We start from the raw sequence: 22,272 nt of genomic DNA on the forward strand, positions 1-22,272 counted from the left end.
CCTGCCCCCTCCCTCCCAGTCACGTTCCTCATCGTGACCACTCATGGTGCAACGTTCCAACAATTTCAGAATAATAAATTTTGCAAGTGCAGGGTTTTTAAAATATTCTATTTTTTATGTTTTTCTTGATTTGCTAATGATTTAGAGCTGCATTGAGTTGAGCTGCAAAATGGGGAAGCCACTTTAGAAATCTTTATGTGCAGTAGTAATGGTGACTGCTATTTTACTTTTATTAATGCTTAATTAATTTAGTAATGTTGACATATTTATGGTACTTTTTTAAATAAGGATGTTCTACTTACCTAACAGCACTATATTTTCCTGTATGGGGACAGAGCAACGAGCGAAAATTTGGTGAAATCAGCTTTTTTTTCTCCTCCCCTCTATATGGGGCCAAGTTTCAGCCTGAGTTGCTCCTGTCTTTTTGGAGCAACTGGTTTAGAAAGGAGTATCTTAGAAATTGCAATTCTCGGCATTTAGTTTGCTCCAGTTCTAGTCAGTTAGAACAGTTTCAGTTTGGAACAGATTTTTTTTTTTTCAAAAGGGGGCGTGTCCGGCCACTTATGCCCATTTTGAAAGTTTAGGCAGTGAAAACTTACTCCAAACTAACTTAGAATGGAGTAAGTGTAGATTTTTGTACGCTCAGAAAAACCTTGTCTACACTTAGAAAATCAGGCGTAGGTTACAAATCAGACATAGGGAATGGGCGGGGGGGGGGGGGGGGTGGTGCGGGTGGTTTAAAGGTAAGTTTACAAACATTAAACACTTCAGTTTTACAAATAAAGAGCCATCATCAATAATAAATGATAAATACATCAATAAGTCAACCAATAAATCAATCAAAAAAAAGTAATAAAAAATAAAAAGAATTAAAAAATCAATAAATAAAACATTTTCTACTTACCGACTGCAGCACCGGGAGTCCTCCAACAGCGTGCTGGGATGCCCCCCCGCCCCCCCAGTGTGTCTCTGTCAGTGTTTCTATCTCTCTGTCTGTCTGTGTCTGTGTTTCTGACAGCGAGGGGAGGGGGAGAAGGAGGGTGGGGAGGAGGGAGGGGGTGAGGGGTGGGAGGACGGGGAGAGGGGAGGGGGAGGAGGAGAGAGGGAGGGAGGGGAGGGAAGAAGGGAGGGAAGGAGAGGGGAGGGAAGGAGAGAGGGAGGGAGGGAAGGAGAGAGGGGGGGGGAAAGAGAGAGAGAGGGGGGGAGAAGAGAGAGGGAAGGAGAGAGGGAGGGGGGGAGAAGAGAGAGGGAAGGAGAGAGGGAGGGTGGGAAGAGAGAGAGAGGGGGGGGAGAGGAGAGAGGGGGGGGGAGAAGAGAGAGGGGGGAGGGAAGAGGGGGGGGAGGAAGGAGAGGAGAGGGGAGAGAAGGAGGCTGAACGGCTGGGCCCAAGACTTCGGGCTGGATTTACAGGTAGGTGGCATCGGGTCCCGGGGGGGAGGCGGGGGGGGTCGCAGAGGTCGGGTCGCCGGGGGGGGGGGGGGGAAATCGGAGGTCGGATCGCCGGGTGGGGGTGGGGGGGTGGAGGAGGAGAGAGGTGGGGGGGAGGGAGGGAAGGAGAGGAGAGGGGAGAGAAGGAGGCTGAACGGCCGGGCCCAAGACTTCGGGCTGGATTTACAGGTAGGTGGCGTCGGGTCTCGGGTCCCGGCGGGGCGGGTGGGGGGGGCGGTCGCGGAGGTCGGGTCGCCGGGAGGGGGGGAAGTGGAGGTCGGGTCGCCGGCCGGTGGGGGGGGGGGAGGGGGGGGGAGGGGAGGGGAGGGATGGAGAGGGGAGGGGAGAGGAGAGGAGGAGAGCGATGGAGAGGGGAGGGGAGGGAGGGGAGGGGAGGGGAGGGGAGGGGAGGAGAGGAGAGGGAAGGAGAGGGTAGAGAAGGAGGCTGAACGGCCGGGCCCAAGACTTCGGGCTGGATTTACAGGTAGGTGGCGTCGGGTCTCGGGTCCTGGAGGGGGCGGGGCGGGGGAGGGGGGGTGGTCGCCAGGGGGCTGGGGGGGGGGGGGGGGGAGAGCGGAGGTTGGGTCGCCGGGGGGGGGGGGAAGCAGAGGTCAGGTCGCCGGGGCGGGGGCGGAGGGGGGCAGCGGGAGTCAAGTCCGGTCAGGTGGGAGGTGAGCCTTATCCACGCAGCCCCAGTGAGGCTATTAGGGCCCCTCCCTCTGTTTTGGGCGCCTGGAGCTACTGCACATGCGCGCGCATGTGCAGAGGTCACGGCACTGTTTTCAGCACAGGGACCTGGCTCCGCCCCCCACAGCTCATGCTGCGCCGCGCCCCAGCAGGGAGCCGGAGAATAGGTGAGTTTTTGGCGCAAAAAACGGGCGTCCAGCTCCGGGCTGCGCTGTTTTAGGCACGGCCCGAAACTTGGGCCCATTGATCCATCAGTGGGATTCTATTTGTTCAAATTGGGCATCCAGCCTGAACAATAACTTAACAACATCTGTTTCCCTGGATACCGTTTGTTTAATGCATTGTGGCACGGCAATTAATATGCAATTGGTTACCATAGTTATTTAATGATCTGAGCTGGGGCATTACCCGAATTGTCGGGATAAACCGTGACACGCTGCCAATTTGTATTTGTTTCCTTGTCATTGTATAAAGGTCATTGAGAAAACCTAGCAGGCTTCATCTAGACTAATAAAAGACATCAACAAGTTTGAACATTCTCATTTACCCCTGTACATGCCCCTATACATTGGTTAACCACCTTTGTTTGTGCTAAAATACAGAACTGCTTTTGTTTCTTCTCTGTCTCTAACGAGCCAAAAGGAGACAGAGGACAATGCAGCCATGGGGAGCAGAAGGGGAGGTCCACGTTCAGCTTGTAAATTTTAACTACCCTAATACAGAATTATTTTATCTTGATCGCTGAATTTCTCAAATACATAGAAAAGTAACCGGTTACCTTGGTGGAATCTTTTATAAGTTGAGTAATCTGATTATTTTTACCACTTTACTTTAGAATTTAAAAAACAAATCTATCTGAGCAGCATAATATCCTTTCCCGTTTTTTATTTTTAGTCCTATATTTCTTAAATCATAAGTACAAGCTTCCCAAGTAACTCTTTTGCTTTTACCCAACTCATTGAATTATCAACTACTGGCCAAGTATTGAGTGCACTGCATTTAGAGGAGTATTAAATTGAACAATTCATGCTTCGACTGCACTCGATATTTGACGCAATGAATGCAGCACTATGAGAACTTGGAGCACAAGAGTTGATTGTTGCATTGTATTCTCTCGGGGAATGGCTGCCATTCGGTTTTACTAGTCAGATACTGGGTATGTATTGTTGGAATGTGACCCGTGACGGTTTTATATTCAACAAGCCCCTTCTCAGGATTATGCTGAACCTGTGGCTGAACAAGGCTGAAGAGGTGCTTCAGGCACTTTACACAAGGAGAAAGAGCAGCAACAAGGTTTAGCCGATTCTACTTTTCCATGGCTGATCTTCTTTACACTCATGTTAAAAATATTTCACATCGCTGTGCAAACATTATGCAGTAGTCGATCTGTGCTGCAAGTTTGATTTTGCAGTCGATTGATTATTTAATTTTGCAGCTAAATGAGGCATTCTGTGGGTAGTTGAAAAATGCAACAAACCTGAAGTAACTGCAGCTGACCAATTAATTGCTGTCCAATTAAATTTGTGTACATATTCTTTCTCCTAACTCCTCCACACCCCATGTGGATAAAAATATAATGATGGGCCTGTCCATGTACCAGTGTTCGAAATAAGTACACAAAATGAAATTTTTGTGATGGTCTGTGAAACGAACCTGAGAAGAGACACTTCATCCTTTTTGAAATAGGATTTGGTTTTGCTGAAACAAAGATGACATTTTAATAATGTCTCCACATATGCAAGTACATTGATTATGATAAATGATCATGGAATGGAAGTTTGACATTTTACTGCTGCAGCAACCTTTTTCTGCCTCTAATTTTATTACTCAAGGAACTAAAATTCTAAAAATAACTGAGCCATTGATGTGAGCTTCGATGCTGGTAATTGGGATAGGGAAGCGCCTCAATGAGCCACAAAGGATCAGGCTTAGTGTGAAAGAGAATCTAAATAAAGATTGATTGGTGAAGAGCTTAACACTGTTTCTTAAAAGCCAGCAAGATGCTGATTTTTTTTTTAACCTTGCATTTGACTGGTTGCGAAATCGAATACCTGAAATTACTCATTGGCAAAATCACTTTTGTCCCATTTATGCTGAAGTTCAGCAGCAAACCAGGTATCGGACATTTGGGAGCTCGCTGTGATCCCGCTTCCATGTCAGTTTCCCAAGTGCCGGGTCTGTTGGTGCTTTCCAGACCCAACACCAAGCGGTGGGACAGCCAATTGACATAGCTAAGAGCTTGTTAAAAGGTACTTAAATAGCATATTACCATGTATTTAACTTCTCCAGCTTTTTCACGAGGTTCTCGACGCTCGGGGAACACGTCAGTTAAGTATGTTAGGTTTTCAATGACTCTCCATTCTTCTGAATAATTGACAACTGCAAAAGTGGTGTAGAAGCTACCATTTCACAGCTGTTCACTTTCCAATCTTAGAAGCTGGAGTCTTCAGGATTTGGAATGCATTTTTCAGCTTTATGCAGGTTTAGAGTAAACTCTATCCACTATCACCTCCTTGGAACAACCTCTCTCACCATTGACAGATCACTTCTATCATCTCAACTTCAGCTGCCATCAATTCCATCAGCGTCAGTGCCCTTGAAAGAAATCTCATCTTGGTCCTCAGAATCCCATCACGATCAACCCCAACATCAGCATTACCAGGCACACCAGCCGCATCAACAACAACACCAACCTTCTCTGCAATTACCGGATGCTGCACAGGGCATCAGCATCTGACCACAGTGCTGCCTGGGAAGCCAGGGATGGCCTCATCATGGCCAGATTTATTTCACTTGACGCTGTACACCCTGGCTGCCACATGATGCACCAGGTTGGCACCACTGCACACCGGCACCATAAGGCATCCCTGCAATACCCAAGCCATTCCTTTCACATTCATCACCATTGTGGGGGGTATCACTATGTCTCACCATTCACTGAAACTCACTAAGCCACTTCCAAAGGTTCTCAAATCTGTCCAAGAACACAAAGTGTTGCAAATAAAGATCTCAATATTTGGCAACACATGAACAGAAACTCTACATGAACATTGGCTAAAAGACAAGTGCCTACCCTTGTGTGTTGTTAGTTGGTATGATTGGACAAGGATGAGGGTGAGTGTGAGGGGTGGCTAGTGAGATGGGGGAAGTGATAATATAGATAGCGAGGTGCAAGATAAGTTGGGTGGAGGTGCAAGGTAAGTTGTGAGTAAGGATGTGCAGGAGTAGGGTAGGGAAGGCAGAGTGATGGAGATGTGATGAGTGGCACAGCGGGATGAAGTTGAGAGTGGCTTTGCTGTAACATTTTGTGATCTATTGAGATCATTGAAAGGTTTGTGCCACTGCAGTCTGGTCCTCCCAATAACATCCCTGCTTGTGTCCTTCTGTACAAAGTGCAACCAGGTTGCGTTGGTGTCCTGGGGAGGTCTCATGCCCATTGGAAGGGAAGAGAATCTCTCTACGTGCTGTGACTCCCTCCATAAGCATATGGGGGGTGTCATGGGAGAGCCTGGGTGCAGCCCTGCACCTTTGTGCAGTGCTTGTCAGTGTTTGCTGCACCTCAGTGCTGTAGAACACTGACAGCACAACTGTCAAAATAAATGTGGACATGGTCCCTTTAAGGAAACCAGCTGATGATGCGTCATCAAATAACATCATCAGACTCGCTTCCTTTTAATTGGCTGGGAACCTCGCAGGGAGCCGGGTCGCCTCCCACAACCTACCTCGGCCGCACTGAGCCCACCGCGGTTGGCAAAATCGCGACCCATGTGTGCAAATGGGACAGCAGATACAAGGGTTGTGATTGGTTGCATGTTATCACTATGATATTGGTCTTCATTTGAAAAAAACGCAGTTGACAGTAAATAGCTGAGGTTGTAGTTGGTTTGATTTATTCTGCACTGCTTTCAACTTCGTAGTGACATTAATTCTACTCTAGAGACCGTGATTTCATTCCCATATAAGACTGTATTACACATCTAATGCGTTTTATACTGCAGAATGCAGTCTCTGCTGGATTAAATCAGTCTGTTCATTTACAGACATCCAGCTACTTGACCTGGCAATCATGTCTGAGCTATGCCGAAGAAAACAGATAATAAAGCTGGCAAAGTGAGAATCTGTAAGATAACCTGACCCTACTTGATATGCCCAACAACTACAGTGTTTATTAGGTTCTGTGTCAGTGCTAAAATGCTATACATGTAATTTACAGGGTGCACCTCTTGCTCCTGGACCGGTTATGAACTAAAGCTTTAATGGCTGATGGAATAGCTAGCCAGCTCTGTAGTTGGGTGCATCCTGTTAATATATCACAAAAGACTGGGAGCTGAATTTTAATGAGGAAGGTGGGTTGGGAGGTGTTGGGGAGGGAGGAGGAGTGGGCGGGGGGTGGGGGGGGCGGGCGGCGGGCGGGAAGGGGAGGCGGAGTGGGGGGAAGGGGGGCGGGGAAGAGGTGTAGGGGAGGCTCCAAAGCGGTCGGGGAACCTGGGAGAACCCGAATTTAACGGCAGGTCCTGTAAATTGCAAGTGTAAAGGCACTTGCCTCCTGGATCCAGAAATCCTCACCTTGCATTAGCTGACGGGTTTCACGAGGCATGCAGCTAAAGTTAAATTCAAGATAGAGGTTAAAGCAGACTCATTATAATATTTAAATGGATGACCCGTCTCCTGGGAGTGGGTTGGCAGCTCGCCCAGCCTCTGTTAAGATCGGAAGTGGGCGAATTGGAGGTGTGTTCTGGTTGGGATTCAGATTTTTAACACACGACCCCAAGCCCCTGTTCTTTAAAAATTAAAATCCCTTCCGCCTCCGCCGCCGCCCCCCCCCCCCCCACACCGGGTCAACACCACAGATGTTGCAGCCGCTTAAGTCAAATCTTAAGGTTTGAGTCGGGGACACGAGCTGCTGCAGTTGGATCTGCGCATTCTCTATTGGTCCCCAGAAGGTCCATACAGAATGTCAGTCATAAAACTTCCTGCACCACTCCTGCTCGCACACTTCCTTCTCAGATAGTGTTGCCACCTGGCCCTCTTACAGATGTTTGAACATAGTCACTGAGCCATGATCCTAAATTGTGCATCAGTCCGTGGAGAGGTTGGGAGTTCACCTTCGCAATATATTTCCTTATGTTTTTGACTTTACCTATGAGGCTCAATTTTATGAGAATTGTGTCTAGTTGTTATGCTGACCCGTGTATCACTCTTCTCTCTCTCTCTCTCTCTCTAGTCACCCCTCTGCCAAATTTGGTAAAAATGGGGCCATGATTTTATGCTCCTGCAAGCCCCAGCCTGTGATTTTTCAGATGTGTGTCAGATAAATTGATTCAAAGTAGTGTTTTGTGATAAATTTGTTGGAATTGAATCTGAAGATCTCTGAAGATCCAATTACTGGTCCATTAAGTAATCTGACCTCTGCGTACACAATTGGAATTTAAAAGGTTTGTTCTCCTAATGTGTCTTCTCACCCATGCAGAGGGAAATTGGACACTCAGCGTGCATTGGTGATGCACAGCTAATTTGTTGGAATCTGTGCCTTTGGATCTTTGCCACTGCTGACTCAGCGCTCGGGCCTGGTAAAGGTCATAGTTTTAATTCTCGTTCCGTACTATAAATACATTGTACAATATTGAGTACATGTTGATTGCACTAGCTTTTGTATTTCAGCCAGTGTTTCAGTTGGTAAAATGCTTGCACTGCATTTTAGCTGTTGTAGCTGAGAGGTGACTCTGCTTGTAACAAAACTTGTATGATCTGATTGAGTGTGAATATCTTTTGCTGTGAAATCATTATCTTTAGCATAACAACTTGGAATCTTTATAACAATTATCAATTTAACCAACCTAATCAAATAGGAATCTGTTGGGAGCAAATGCTACATAAGAATCGCGTGGATAATGAGTAGTACTGAGTTTCAGATTCATGATATGCAGCATCTCGCCCTTCCGTTCTCCTCCTGTTTACTCACGGCTCATTAGATTGTGGTTTTTGCCCATGGAAAATTCAATGGAGGACGCTATTGTAAGACGTGCTGAAGCTCCATATGTGTTCATTGTCTTCACTAATGTATTTGCCTCCTCATCAAGGAGGTGCTAATGCTAAAATGTAATATGATCGTGCTATTTTTAATTTACAATTCATATATTTTTAAGCCTCTTTTGGCTCAAGGTGACATTAAAATAATGAAACCTTATAAGGCACTTCAAAGCCTTTCCCATGTCCCTCTTGTATCACAGCATGATGTACATTGCAGGGTGGGGGGGCCATCTGGAAATTGCCCTTCTTGGAATACCATAATATTTTGATTTAAAATTAAATTAGATTCTGATGTTTGGAATTTCGAGCAGAGTTAGGTGAAGACTAATTGAGTTAATAAAACAAACTGGGAGGCCAAGTTCACCGTGTTGAATTCCAGTGAGCAAAATACAGCGCTGCTGAGCACAGAGTTGTGGCTGTGAAAGCGGCTTTTAGTAGATACCTGATCAAACATGAGCAGGGAAACCGAAAGTAATGAAGGTGAACAGGGCAAGAGACAAACGGAAATCCCATCGGAGAGACGAGCAAACTTCTTCAAGGTGGACATTCCTGGAAGAGAAGTGACAATGAATTAAACACTAAAATAAAAGCAGAATATTTCAGTGAGAGTAGGTCTAAATATGTTCACAGTCCTCATTTATTATCTGAGGTAAATCGTCTTTGTTCCATTAGAATTGATGACCTCTCTCTTTCCCCCCCCCCTCACCATCCCATCTGATGCATCTTGTCTACGTCAATACTGTGTCTTGAGGATTATTTTTGGCTGTGATTGGGTAATGGCAATAACTGGAACTCCCTTGCAATGTATTCACATCAATGATTTGAGCCCAGTTGGTCTTCGTCTCTAAGGACCAGCAAATAAATAGTAACGACAAAAAAACCCAGCATTTTTATTACCGAGCTAAAGAAGTGTTGCATGATGTGCGTTTTTAATCTGTCTTACGGCTAAGCAGGGCCGTATTTTCCTCTTTTAAAATGTACGATTTCCGAGAATGCAATTTAATTAATGACAATGCAGAAAAAGATAGTAGCTAATCATAGTGCACCTATAATAGTGATGCTTTAGTGCTTTGTAAGGAGCTAATGAGCTATTATTTGTTGGTATAAATGTCAACGTTTGTTAATGCAGTGCCAAATTTGGGCTTGATTAGTTTAATGACAATTGAGAGAAGTTCATTTTAGCAACTAGGTCCTGAAAATACAAGGAAACACTGCTATGGAGATGAGAGCAGATTTTTGGTGGTGGAGTATTGGCCCCAAATATACAGAGGAGGCAGCAAACATTGGACTGTATCACCCTACCCACCACTACTCCCTTGGACTCTTTCAGCAGATCAACAATCACTGCTCCTTTTTTCCAGTACCCCTTCACAACGTCCATTCACTTGTGAACAAGGCTCTTGAGATCTTGGTTCTGGCTCCAACTTGGCTTGTGGATCTCTCTACCTTTCTTTCCTCCTTTTAAGACGCTTGTTAAATCACAGAAACTTAGAAACTTAGAAATTTACAGCGCAGAAGGAGGCCATTCCGGCCCATTGTGTCCACGCCGGCCGACAAAGAGCAGCCCTGAAGGTTACATATGAGCCTATGAACAATGACAGAAAGACAAAGAGCACCCAGCCCAACCAGTCCGCCCCACACCGCTGCAACACCCTTTATACTGAAACATTCTACACTCCACCCCAACCGGAGCCATGTGATCTCCTGGGAGAGACAAACACCAGATAAAAACCCAAGCCAATTTAGGGAGAAAAAAATCTGGGAAAATTCCTCTCCGACCCATCCAGGCGATCGAAACTATTCCAGGAGATCACCCTGGCTGTATTCTATTCCCTGCAGTACTTGCCATTAATACTGCATCTGCCCACAAAAGGTCATCAAGTCTAATCCCAATTACCAGCTCTCGGTCTGTAATCTGCTTTAAGTGCCCATCCAACCATCTCTTAAAAGTGGTGAGGGTTTCTGCATCCACCACTCTTCCAGACAGCGAATTCCAGATCCCCACAATCCTCTGCATAAAGAAGCCCCTCCCCCCCTCAAATCCTCTCTAAACCTTCCACCACTCACCTTAAAACTATGCCCCCTCGTAATAGACCCCTCCACCAATGGAAATCCTACCTCTTTGATTCAGCTTTTGGTCAGCTGTCCTAATATCTCCTTTTGTGGGTGTCACGTTCTGTTTGATAATGCTCCTGTGAAGCGCCTTGGGATGTTTTACTATGTTAAAGGCGCTATATAAATGCAAGTTGTTAACACAAACTCCCTGCCTGGCTATGCTTGCCCTGGCCAAGTCGTCATGGTGGTGGTGTAGACCTTATCACCAAGTCACATGTCTGACTCGCTCCCCTACTCTTCTGGCATCTTCTCTTCCTTCAAGCCTCTCAACTTGTTCCACCCCCTCACCTTTCCTTTAAAATCCTCATTGTCTGCAGTTCCAAGTTTCTCCCGAGATTTCCTCCCTCAGCTTCTGCACCGAGGAACTTCCCATCGTCACAGGTTCCAAACTCCATCTCAGCTGCCCTTGCCCTGACCCTACTATCTATCCACTGTAAACTTCTCCCTCCATTATAAGCTCTTCTACCCACATTCACGACCACCCCTCACCATGTTATCTGCTGTGGCCTCTCCGCTCCCATGATCTCAACCACTAACACGGCAATTTCCAACCACTCCAATCCCTCACCACCCCGTCTCCTTGCTCCACTTCTTTGTCTATGTCCCTGAAAGAAACTCTTTACCCCTCCGCCCCACAAAGTCATGTGCAAACTGCATTTTCAAACTCCCAGCTGGTCCAGTCTTTGGCCTTCCATTTTCTACAGCACCTCTGCAGCTATCAATTTTCTCAAAAACTCACCATCATCTTTGTGCTTGTCACCAGAAAAACTTTTACTCACACCCATCCTGGTCATTCCCCCTGGCATGACACCAATTTTTGCCCCCTTAAGTCTGGGCCTCTTGGACAAGTAACAGCTTGACTGTGATCACGGTGCATTAGTCAACCTTGTCCTCCTTCTCTCAGGAACCTTTGACATGATCAACCAAACCTTGATGTAGGTTCAAACAATGATTTAGCAAGTAAGGTATTACAGATTCTATTATGTATGTTATGAAAGAGAGAGACTGTATTGCATGAATAAATTCCCATGGACTAAACTGGGCATAATTGGAGGTTGCACTGAAAGAGTTTGTGCTAACCCTCCTGCACCACCTAATGCCACCTGGCACCAGGTAGAGGCCCAGTTTGTTCAGTGCCCCTCCTGAGTTGTATGGGGATATTTACCTTAGCTTTCTGTAATTATGTATGGGGATATTTACCTTAGCTTTCCAGTGGAGACTGGTACAGCACAGGGACCACAATGAAGAGACAATCCCCTCTTTCCACACTTCATTAGAAGATGGTAGTGTGGGAGAATCTACTTCCACACTACCCAGACCACCTACTGTCATCTTCCACAAAAGCAATGTCATGGAATAACTGTTGTCTGCAATTGAATACTTGAAATGGTCCAACCATAGCCTGATACAGTTGGACATTCCCGACCAATTTTTAATGGCTGGCTTCTCAATTTCTCATGCTGTTCTTTAAAAAAAAAAATCCCATTTAATCGTTCTTTTTTGCACCCTACTCCTTAACTCCTTGCCTGTCTCCCTCATCTTCCCTATCCTGCCCCCATACAGTAGCTCTGATGTTGTAATTAAAAAAAAAAACGTTGAAGAGGCAAAAAGAAGAAAGAGAAGAAAAAGGGAACGTGAAAAATAGAGATTAAGAAAGTGAAGGAGAGATGCTGACACTTTTTTTGCAGACTTGCAGCTATCAGTATCCACAGGTCGAGGCATGTGAGAGCCTGAGAGTTTTCAAGTAGGACCCAGTCCAAAACAGTTTGTGAACCGAACCATTTAATAGTCTTGTTCAAATGTATTGCAAAGAATAGCAATTAGCTTGAGCAAAAGCATGTGGCCAGGGCATGCATGTGAGAGCCTCCAGTGATCCTCCCATAATTTCTGCCAGTGGTTGCATCTATGAGCATGGGGCAACATCAGAAAGAAAGGGCCCAAGTTTCGGGCCGCGCTTAGAAGGGCGCAGCCCCGACCTGGACGTCTGTTTTTCGCGCCACAAAGTGCACCTAAAAAATACTTACTGATTCTCCGGCACCCTGCAGGTCATCTGGAGCTGGGCGCGGCGCAGCATGAGCTGTGGGGGGCGGAGCCAGGTCCCTGTGCTGAAAACAGTGCCGGGACCTCTGCACGTGCGCACTACAGTGGGCACGCATGTGCAGTAGCTCCAGGTGCCCAAAACTGTGTGGGAGGGGCCCGAAGTACGCAGCCCCTAGCCCTGGCCGAATGGCCTCACTGGAGCTGCGTGGATTAGGCTGCAACTCCCACGCCCAGCTCCTGCTTCCTCCCGACCCGACCCGACTCCCGGCCACCTACCTGTAAATCCGGTGCTGGGGACGGGCCCCACCCGAAGTCTTAGGCCCGGCCCGTTCAGCCTCTCTCCCCCTCCCTCCTCTCCCTCCCTCCCTTCTCCCCCTCCCACTCCCGCTCCTCTCCCTCCCTCCCCCCTTCCCTCCCTCCCCCCTTCCCTCCCTCCCCCCTTCCCTCCCTCCCCCCTTCCCTTCCTCCCTTCTCCCTCTCCCTCCTCTCGCTCCCTTCCTTCTCTCTCCCCCTCCCTTCTCTCTCCCCCTCCCTTCTCTCTCCCCCTCCCTTCTCTCTCCCCCCTCCCTTCTCTCTTCCCCCCTCCCTTCTCTCTCCCCCCTCCCTTCTCTCTCCCCCCTCCCTTCTCTCTCCCCCCTCCCTTCTCTCTCCCCCCTCCCTTCTCTCTCCCCCCTCCCTTCTCTCTCCCCCCTCCCTTCTCTCTCCCCCCTCCCTTCTCTCTCCCCCCTCCCTTCTCTCTCCCCCTCCCTTCTCTCTCCCCCCTCCCTTCTCTCTCCCCCCTCCCTTCTCTCTCCCCCCTCCCTTCTCTCTCCCCCCTCCCTTCTCTCTCCCCCCTCCCTTCTCTCTCCCCCCTCCCTTCTCTTCTCCCCCCTCCCTTCTTTCTCCCCCCTCCCTTCTCTCTCCCCCTCCCTTCTCTCTCCCCCCTCCCTTCTCTCTCCCCCCTCCCTTCTCTCTCCCCCTCCCTTCTCTCTCCCCCTCCCTTCTCTCTCCCCCCTCCCTTCTCTCTCCCCCCTCCCTTCTCTCTCCCCCCTCTCTCTCCCCCCTCCCTTCTCTCTCCCCCCTCCCTTCTCTCTCCCCCCTCCCTTCTCTCTCCCCCCTCCCTTCTCTCTCCCCCCTCCCTTCTCTCTCCCCCCTCCCTTCTCTCTCCCCCCTCCCTTCTCTCTCCCCCCTCCCTTCTCTCTCCCCCCTCCCTTCTCTCTCCCCCCTCCCTTCTCTCTCCCCCCTCCCTTCTCTCTCCCCCCTCCCTTCTCTCTCCCCCCTCCCTTCTCTCTCCCCCCTCCCTTCTCTCTCCCCCCTCCCTTCTCTCTCCCCCCTCCCTTCTCTCTCCCCCCTCCCTTCTCTCTCCCCCCTCCCTTCTCTCTCCCCCCTCCCTTCTCTCTTCCCCCCTCCCTTCTCTCTCCCCCCTCCCTTCTCTCTCCCCCCTCCCTTCTCTCTCCCCCCTCCCTTCTCTCTCCCCCCTCCCTTCTCTCTCCCCCTCCCTTCTCTCGCCCCCTCCCTTCTCTCGCCCCCTCCCTTCTCTCGCCCCCTCCCTTCTCTCGTCCCCTCCCTTCTCTCGTCCCCTCCCTTCTCTCGTCCCCTCCCTTCTCTCTCCCCCTCCCTTCTCTCTCCCCCTCCCTTCTCTCTCCCCCTCCCTTCTCTCTCCCCCTCCCTTCTCTCTCCCCCTCCCTTCTCTCTCCCCCTCCCTTCTCTCCCACCCCCCCCTCCACCCCCTTCCTCCCTCTCTCCCACCCCCCCCTCCTCCCCCTCCCCTCGCTGTCAGAAACATAGACACTGACAGACAGAGAGTGAGAGAGAGACACAGACAGAGAGATAGAGACACTGACAGAGACACACTGGGGGGCTGTCCCAGCACGCTGTTGGAGGGCTCCCGGTGCTGCAGTCGGTAAGTAGAAAATGTTTTGTTTTATTTATTTTTTATTTTTTATTAATTTTTTTTTGATTTATTGGTTGATTTATTGATGTATTTATCATTTATTATTGATGATGACTCTTTACTTGTAAAACTGAAGTGTTTAATGTTTGTAAACTTCCCTTTAAACCCCCCCCCCCCCCCATTCCCTACGCCTGATTTGTAACCTACTCCTGATTTTCTAAGTGTAGGCAAGGTTTTTCTGAGCATACAAAAATCTACACTTACTCCATTCTAAGTTAGTTTGGAGTAAGTTTTCACTGCCTAAACTTTCAAAACAGGTGTAAGTGGCCGGACACGCCCCCTTTTGAAAAGAAAAATCTGTTCCAAACTGAAACTGTTCTAACTGACTGGAACTGGAGCAAACTAAATGCCGAGAATTGCAATTTCTAAGATACTCCATTCTAAACCAGTTGCTCCAAAAAAACAGAAGCCAATCAGGCCGAAACTTGGCCCCAAAGACTTGCATTTATATAGTGCCTTTCATGACCTCAGGACGTCTCAAAGCACTTTACAGCTAATTAAGTACTTTTTGAAGTGTTGTCGCTGTTATAATGTGGGAGGGGGAAAAGAGTTTCTTTCAGGGACATAGACTAAGAAGTGGGGCAGGGTGAGGGATTGCACTGGTTGGAAATGGCCGTGTTAGTGGTTGCAGCCAATTTGTGTATGGCAAGCTCCCACAAACAGCAATGTGATAATGACCAGATAATCTGTTTTTTTTAAGTGTTGATTGAGGGAAAGATATTGGCCAGGACATGGGGGATAGCCCCCTGCTCTTCAAAATAGTGCCATGGGATCTTTTACGTCCACCTGAGAAACCGAGGCCCTGTCTGCTCTAACGTCTCATCCGAAAGACGGCACCTCTGACAGTGCAGCACTCCCTCAGTACTACACTGGAGTAACAGCCTAGATTTTTATGCAAGTCTCTGGAGTAGGACTTGAACCCACAACCTTCTAACTCAGAGGCGAGAGTGCTACCCACTGAGCCACGGCTGACACTCAGTGCCATCTTTGAGCAGAGACCTCCGGATGTGTAGACGGTAGGCATGGTGGGAGCATCATTCGTGAATGTTCCCACTTCTGCTCAAGAGGCTTTCAGATCCAAACTTCAGGAGGCAAGCATGGCAGCTTTAACTTTCTTGAAGGACAGATGCAGACAACCATGACGGAGCAAGCCTGAGAACTGCTATTGTTCTGTAGGCCTTGGGGACATGCCCTCCAGCGATGGCAGGCAGAGATTAGCACAGGAACAGCCAGTTGAGATGCATGTCCGCATCAGTTCTGTCCCATCACATCGCCCTACACACATGCCATTTGGCACTGCTTTGTTCCATCACATAGCCCTAGGCACGTGACATTTGGCACTGCTTCTGAAAGCAACGAAGCCACCAAAGTGGACCCCTTGCACTGATGCCGGTGAATCCGTTAATTACAGACTGCAGGCCTTCTATATCCCTCGCAGCTTGCCAGTTGACTTGTCAGCCGGCGACTAGTGCTATTTCTTCAACTAAGGACATGTTTCAGGCATATGCACAAGTGCTACTAGTAATTCATTGCAGAAGCTTGACTGTCACCAGATCTTCATGGAATGGTTGACACGCCTCCCATCAGTGCCTTCATGCTGAACCTAAGCCTCTTCATGTCTTACTCTTATTAAGCTCAGGTAGCAGTAAGCCTTCTGTCTAACATTGTACCACTATATCCTGTCTTCCTGTGAGATTCCTACGAATGGAAGTTTTGCTCCCTGACCCCGCAAAAGCTCTATTATTCATTTCTGGCTCTGTTGTGGTGATGCTTCAAATTATCCTCCTTTGTTAAACTCACTTCTGCTGAATCTGACGGAGTAAAATACTTTTTTTTGATTTGTCTACAGATGCAGAATACTGCACAAACTCTTTCTTATTGATCTTGGATGTCTGAATATGAAAAACTAACTTTTTATATGTTCTTTGCTAATCATAATCCATCTTTATAGTGGTAGCAATCTTCAGATCCATAGAGCATGCAGATAAATATTAGGTTTTTCTATTGGTGCCACTTTTACATGTTTTTTGCTGAAATTCATGGCAAGAGGTAACCATAGGTCATGTTGAGTCATCTTTTCTAACTTGCAATATTTAAGGTTCTAATGATCAGGTCAGGAGTGTAGAAACTTGGAAATGGTGCAAGAGGCGGACAGAATGGATTACCAAATGTTATTGTGAAATACAGAATCACAGTTAATGGAAACCAGAAAAGATGAGATTAAAAATTAGTAGTTTTGTTAACTTTTGTTAACCTTTGAGTTTTCATTTACACAGATTCAGGTTTTATATTGGTAGCAAATTTAATTGAAGTAAATACAAATCGAAAGCCTACAAGCAGTTTTTATTTGTGTCCATCTTGTTAATAAGTTATTTTGGTGTTAAATTCTTATTAAGTGAAATGTTTCTTTTCCCACCGACTACATATTTGCACCATATATTCATTCCAAAATGTGTACCACTCAATTCTGTCTAAACATGGTTTATTTCTACAATTTTCAAAACCGCAGCAAATTGAAAGCAATTGCTATGAAATCACTTGTCAAATATTTACAGTTGGAAGCATGAAGACATTGTGCAAGTTTCGGGTAATATTTCACTAAGAGGTTTATGATCAGGAGTCGACTGTACAGTGCACGCCACTTCCAGGTATTGGTTTCAATTGCCGACTAAGGTAGCCCCTCTACAACGTGTGCTCACAATTGGGCATTGTGCTTTATTGAACACAGTAGCGCTTTACATTCTGAGTGCCTGTTTCCAGACAAAGGCACGGCATCCTGCATTCTTAATTGATATTTAAATCTGTCCGGTGAGACTGAATCTGGTCATTTCAGTCAACATTTTAAAACCATTCATTCTGTAACTCTCTAACTCTTATGAAACTTCAATGTGAGATTGTTTGTCTGTGAATCACTACTATGTATGAGTCTTCCCTTTTTTGAAGTTCCTAAATGATATGATGTTTTCTCACAAGGGGCTCCTCTTTGTAGTTGTGATCTTTGTTTTTTTCCCACCCCCTGAGGTTCACTGTATAATGCTCTTCCCAGTTCCCAGAACTTCCCAACTATAACAAGACTCAGTCCATTGTAGTGCGTGCAGCAGGTGTGGCGGAGTGCTGATTATGGAAATGTTTCAGAGCACTTCTCTGATTATCGTGAGTCAAAGAACCTCAGTTTTATTTTGCTGGATCAGGTTCGGTTGAGTACATGGGTTCAAATTGAATTCAATCTTCCTCCTCTTATTTTTAATATATATAATGCACACTTCCCCTGAGTCAGACCTACATCAAATGTTTTTAATTTAAAACCCCTCTCATGAAGTCTTTTAAGTGAAAATCTCAAGTGTGTAACAAGGTCGTTATATTTTCCTACTGGCCCTTGCTTATTGTTTTTGCCCACTATCATTGTTCTTTACATTTATATAATGTCTTATCAACACCTCAGGACATCACAAAAAACGTTCCATGCAACAAATTGCTTTTTGAACTGCAGCCATTTTTCATATAGTAAATGAGATAAATGACCGGTTGATCTATTTTTTTTTGGTGGTGATGGTTATGGTGGCGGGGGGTGGGGGGGGGGATTGCTGTCCAGGATACAGGGAGAGCTTTCTTGTTCCTCTTCAAACTGGCATGAGATCTGTTACGTCCATCTGCTCCTAAATCCAGGATTCCATGATCTCTTGGTAGTCCCACATTTAGCCATCTCTCCCAAGTGGTTGCAGACCCAGTACTCTCTTTATGCCGCTTCTATAGACTACAACCCCATATCTTGATTCAGAGACCACCTCTGCAATACTCCCATACTCTAGCACCCAGCTTTCAGTGCTTCCAAGACGACAAGCCCAACACCAAGAAACCATATGCCCTTTCTTTCCCTGTCATTGCTGCACACCTCTTATCCACCTGGAACATCATCCCTACATCTTTCTGAGTAGCTTGGGCTTTAAAAAAAAAGACATTAAAATTAAGTATATAACTAAATAAATATAATGGTCAAGGTCACTGATTTGCAATTTTCACAAAAATATGGACAAACTTTCATAATTAGAACTTGGAAATAATGATGAGCCCCATAATACTTTGTAATAAAATGCAGTTTGGCAAATTCAGTAATGATAAATTAGAGACCCTGATTATATATTGTATGCCAAAATAGCATAATCACAAAGTTTTGTGAGTAGTGCCACAGGATCTGTCTATCTATCTATCTCTTTATCTGCTCTCCTGACGGCCTAGTGGATTAATGACTGCTGTGGTCTTGAGCCATACAGGTTAGGTGGCTCCAAGGTTTAATCCTTGATCCCTGCTGAGTTATCATGAGGGAGAAGAGTGTCGACCGATAATGAGGGCAGGGTGGGAGGAGGTAATTCATGCGGGAGGAGGCTCGTGTGGAGTATAGACACCGGCATAGACCAGTTGGGCCGAATGACTTTTTCTGTGCTGTCGATTCTATGTAAGGTGATCGCAGCCAGAGGTTGTGCTGGGGAGGTGATACAGCTGGACTCTGTGTTCTTGGCTTAATACTCGGTTTCAGTGTCACCACCTACAAGGCACAAGTCAGGATTGTGAAGGAATACTCTCCACTTGCCTGGATGTGTGCAACTCCAACAACACTCAAGAAGCTCGACACCATCCAAGACAAAGCAGCCCCCTTGATTGTCATCCCATCCTTCACCTTCAACATTCACTCCCTCCACCACCGTCACACCATGGCTGCAGTGTGTACCATCGACAAGATGCACTGCAGCAACTCGACAAGGCTTCTTCGGCAGCACCTCCCAAACCCGCGACCTCTATTGCTTAGAAAGACAAGGGCGGCAGGCGCATGGCAGCACCATCACCTGGAAGTTACACACCATCCCGACTTAAATATATCTCCATTCCTTCATAGTCGCTGGGTCAAAATCCTGGAACTCACTCCCTAACAGCACTGTTGGGAGTATCTTCACCACAAGGACTGCAGCAGTTCAAGTATGCGGCTCACCACCACCTTTTCAGTGGCAATTAGGGATGGGCAATAAATGCTGGCTTTGCCAGCAACACCCAAGTCCTGTGAACGGATTTTTAAAAAACAGACATAACCTGTGACTTAAAACTTTCAAATTCTGCAGGAGTTTACATTGTCTACATTTCAAATAAGTTGGCCTTGAGTAGACACTGCTTTACTTTAATCAAGCGCTCTACTCGAAACTCCTACATGGCAAGCGAGCCCCAGGTGGACAGAGAAAACATTTCAAGGACACCCTCAAAGCCTCCTTGATAAAATGCAACGTCCCCACCGACACCTGGGAGTCGCGGGCCAAAGACGGCCCTAAGTGGAGGAAGAGCATCCGGGAAGGGGCTGAGCACTTCGAGTCTCATCGCTGAGAGCATGCAGAAAACAAGCGCAGGTAGCGGAAGGAGTGTGCGGGAAACCAGTCCCACCCACCCTTTCCTTCAACCACTGTCTGTCCCACCTGTGACAGAGACTGTAATTCCCGTATTGGACTGTAGTCACCTAAGAACTCATTTTTAGAGTGGAAGCAAGTCTTCCTCAATTTCGAGGGACTGCCTATGATGATGATGAATTTAGTTTTTATAGTTACATAGACAAGGTATAGTATTGCCGCTAACATCTGAAGATTTACAAGTATTGAAGGAATTACATTTTAAATTTCTAGATTCTACATAAATAGAAACAAATTGTAGTTACTACATGAAAAGCCAACCATTTAAACCATGTCTTTGTTCCTGATCATTCTCCATCCTTTCAGATTGCCTTTGTTTGTCATTTTGCAACCTGTAGTTAATAATGATCCACAATTGTGCCAAGAATGTGTAACAGTCACTCCCTATAATTACTAGAGCAGAAATTGTGTATGACCGAATAAACTAAATGGTGGAATTGCTTGAAGTATTGATGAGAAGCCTGAGTTTATGTTGCACTGTTTTCGGCGGTATGAAGTAGCTATCTCTTGTTTCTGTTACTAAATTATACACGCATTCTATTACAATACATACATCCATGTACATGTACAACACAACATATATTTCTTCCTAGTTAGCTGTGAATGCAAATATTAAGTATTTTAGACAAATTACATGTGTGGATGTAGGCCATTTAATTTTATTTAAATTAATCCCTTCAACTATTTATTTTGCATAACGTATGCCGGGTATTTTTTTCTGTAGTTTGGCAAGAATTGGCATTGCATTGGAAGAACAACAGCAGATAAATATACCACTTTGGCAAAGCTTTATCCTCAAACAGTAGCTGTGACGTGCTGTTTGGAAGTGACAGCTAGATTTAAAAAGTACAGGGAAATCTGCCATTCGGATGTGATGTATAAATTAAATGAGGGCAATCCCACTGAGCTGGACAACTGAGGCAAGGCATTAGAGGCGGATGGTGTGTGTCAGAGGCTGCATTGGGGTTAAAGCTGAGATGAGGAGTAGGGAATCAAAGGTGTCAATCCACATCCTACCAACCCAGATAGCATTTTACAGTAATCACGCTGCCTGTAATAATAGTTTAACTTCGTTTTCCCTCCAATTGTTTATTTGATGGTGATTTGCTGTCCATTTCTGATCTCTAAAATGTCAAAGTTTTGGTGTATTACTAACTGGAGCTCAGCAGAATTGAGGGTGGATAGCCAACCATAGCTATATAACATCCAATTAGATTCAAACTGACTATCTTTATGATTATAGCTGCCATTATTAGCTATAAGGGTTTAAATTCGGACAAATTTTGCGGTAGCAGGGCATCCAGCGACGTCTGCCATTAAACACAAAAGAAAAATACTGTGCATGCTGTAACACTGAAATAAAAATAGAAAATGCTGGAAATATTCAGCTGGTCAGGCAGCATTTGCGAGAGTGAAACCGAATTAACGTTTCAGGTCAATGACCTTTTTGTCAGAACTGGAAACATTTAGAGATGTAACAGATTTTAAGCATGGGCAGGGAAGGTCTGTGATAGGGTGGAAGGCAGGAGAGATTAAATAACAAAAGGTATGATAGTACAAAGCAAAAGGAGATGGTAATGGGACAAGTAAAGAAACAAAAGATGAGCCTAGAAGAGGTGTAAATGGGAATGGCAGAATCATCGACAGGTGCTGTCTGGAAAAAATAGGGGTGGAGATTATGGTCTGAAATTGTTGAACTCGATGTTGAGCCCAGAGGGCTTTAAAGTACCGAATCGAAAGATGAGGTGCTGTTCCTCGAGAATACATTGAGCTTCGTTGGAAAAGTGTAGGAGGCCGAGGTCAGAGTGCAAGTGGAACATAGAATTAAAGTGACAGGTGAACGGAAGCTTGGGGTCACGCTTACGAACTGAACGGAGGTGTTCCACAAAGCGGTCACCCAATATGCGTTTGGTCTCCCCAATGTAGAAAAGACCGCATTGTAAGCAATGAATACAGTATACTAAATTGCAAGAAGCACAAGTAAATCACTGTTTCACCCGGAAGGAGTGTTTGGGGTTCTGGACAGTGGGAAGGGAGGAGGTAAAAGGGCAGGTGTTGCATCTCCTGTGCTTGCACGGGAAGGTGCCATATGAAGGGGACGTCTGCCATTGGTTAGTCTTGCCCTTACATGTTTAGGTTTTTAAAAAATTTACGTGGCAAGTTGCTGAAAATGCGAGCTGATAATGTTGCAGAGAGGGAAATTGGGCATCTGGGACCTGAGTGAACAGGGCAAGCAACTGTGTATCTCCTTAACCAATCAGATTGAAGGATTGTGCAATTAACAGCGCAATGTCTGAGCAGGAAGTTAGATTCGAATGGGTGAATTCAATGTCAAATCAGGTACAGAGGGAAAAAAAGATTGGTTAAGAGAGAGAAAAGAGACAAAGCCAAATTTAAAAAAATCTATTTTTAATTTTATACTTGACATTTTTAAAATCTCCAACAGCAATTAAAACCTGAAGGAATGAGACTTACACTTTTGATAGTTACTTTGGCAGTAACAAACACTGTTTTAAAAAGGTACAGACAAGTGGAATGGACAAGAGTTAACTTTCTGTGGCGCGTTTAGTTCGTATCTCCTACACAAATAGA

The 22,272-nt window shown here is 46.1% G+C and overlaps 1 protein-coding gene across 1 annotated transcript in view; it reads left to right on the forward strand.

Moving 5' to 3' along the window:
- Positions 1–22,272, forward strand: part of tsen15 (TSEN15 tRNA splicing endonuclease subunit) — an 83,838-nt gene that overhangs the window by 52,537 nt on the left and 9,029 nt on the right. The window lies entirely within an intron of this gene.

Source organism: Pristiophorus japonicus, chromosome 8 (genome assembly GCF_044704955.1).
Source record: "Pristiophorus japonicus isolate sPriJap1 chromosome 8, sPriJap1.hap1, whole genome shotgun sequence".
Lineage (NCBI taxonomy): Eukaryota > Metazoa > Chordata > Chondrichthyes > Pristiophoridae > Pristiophorus > Pristiophorus japonicus.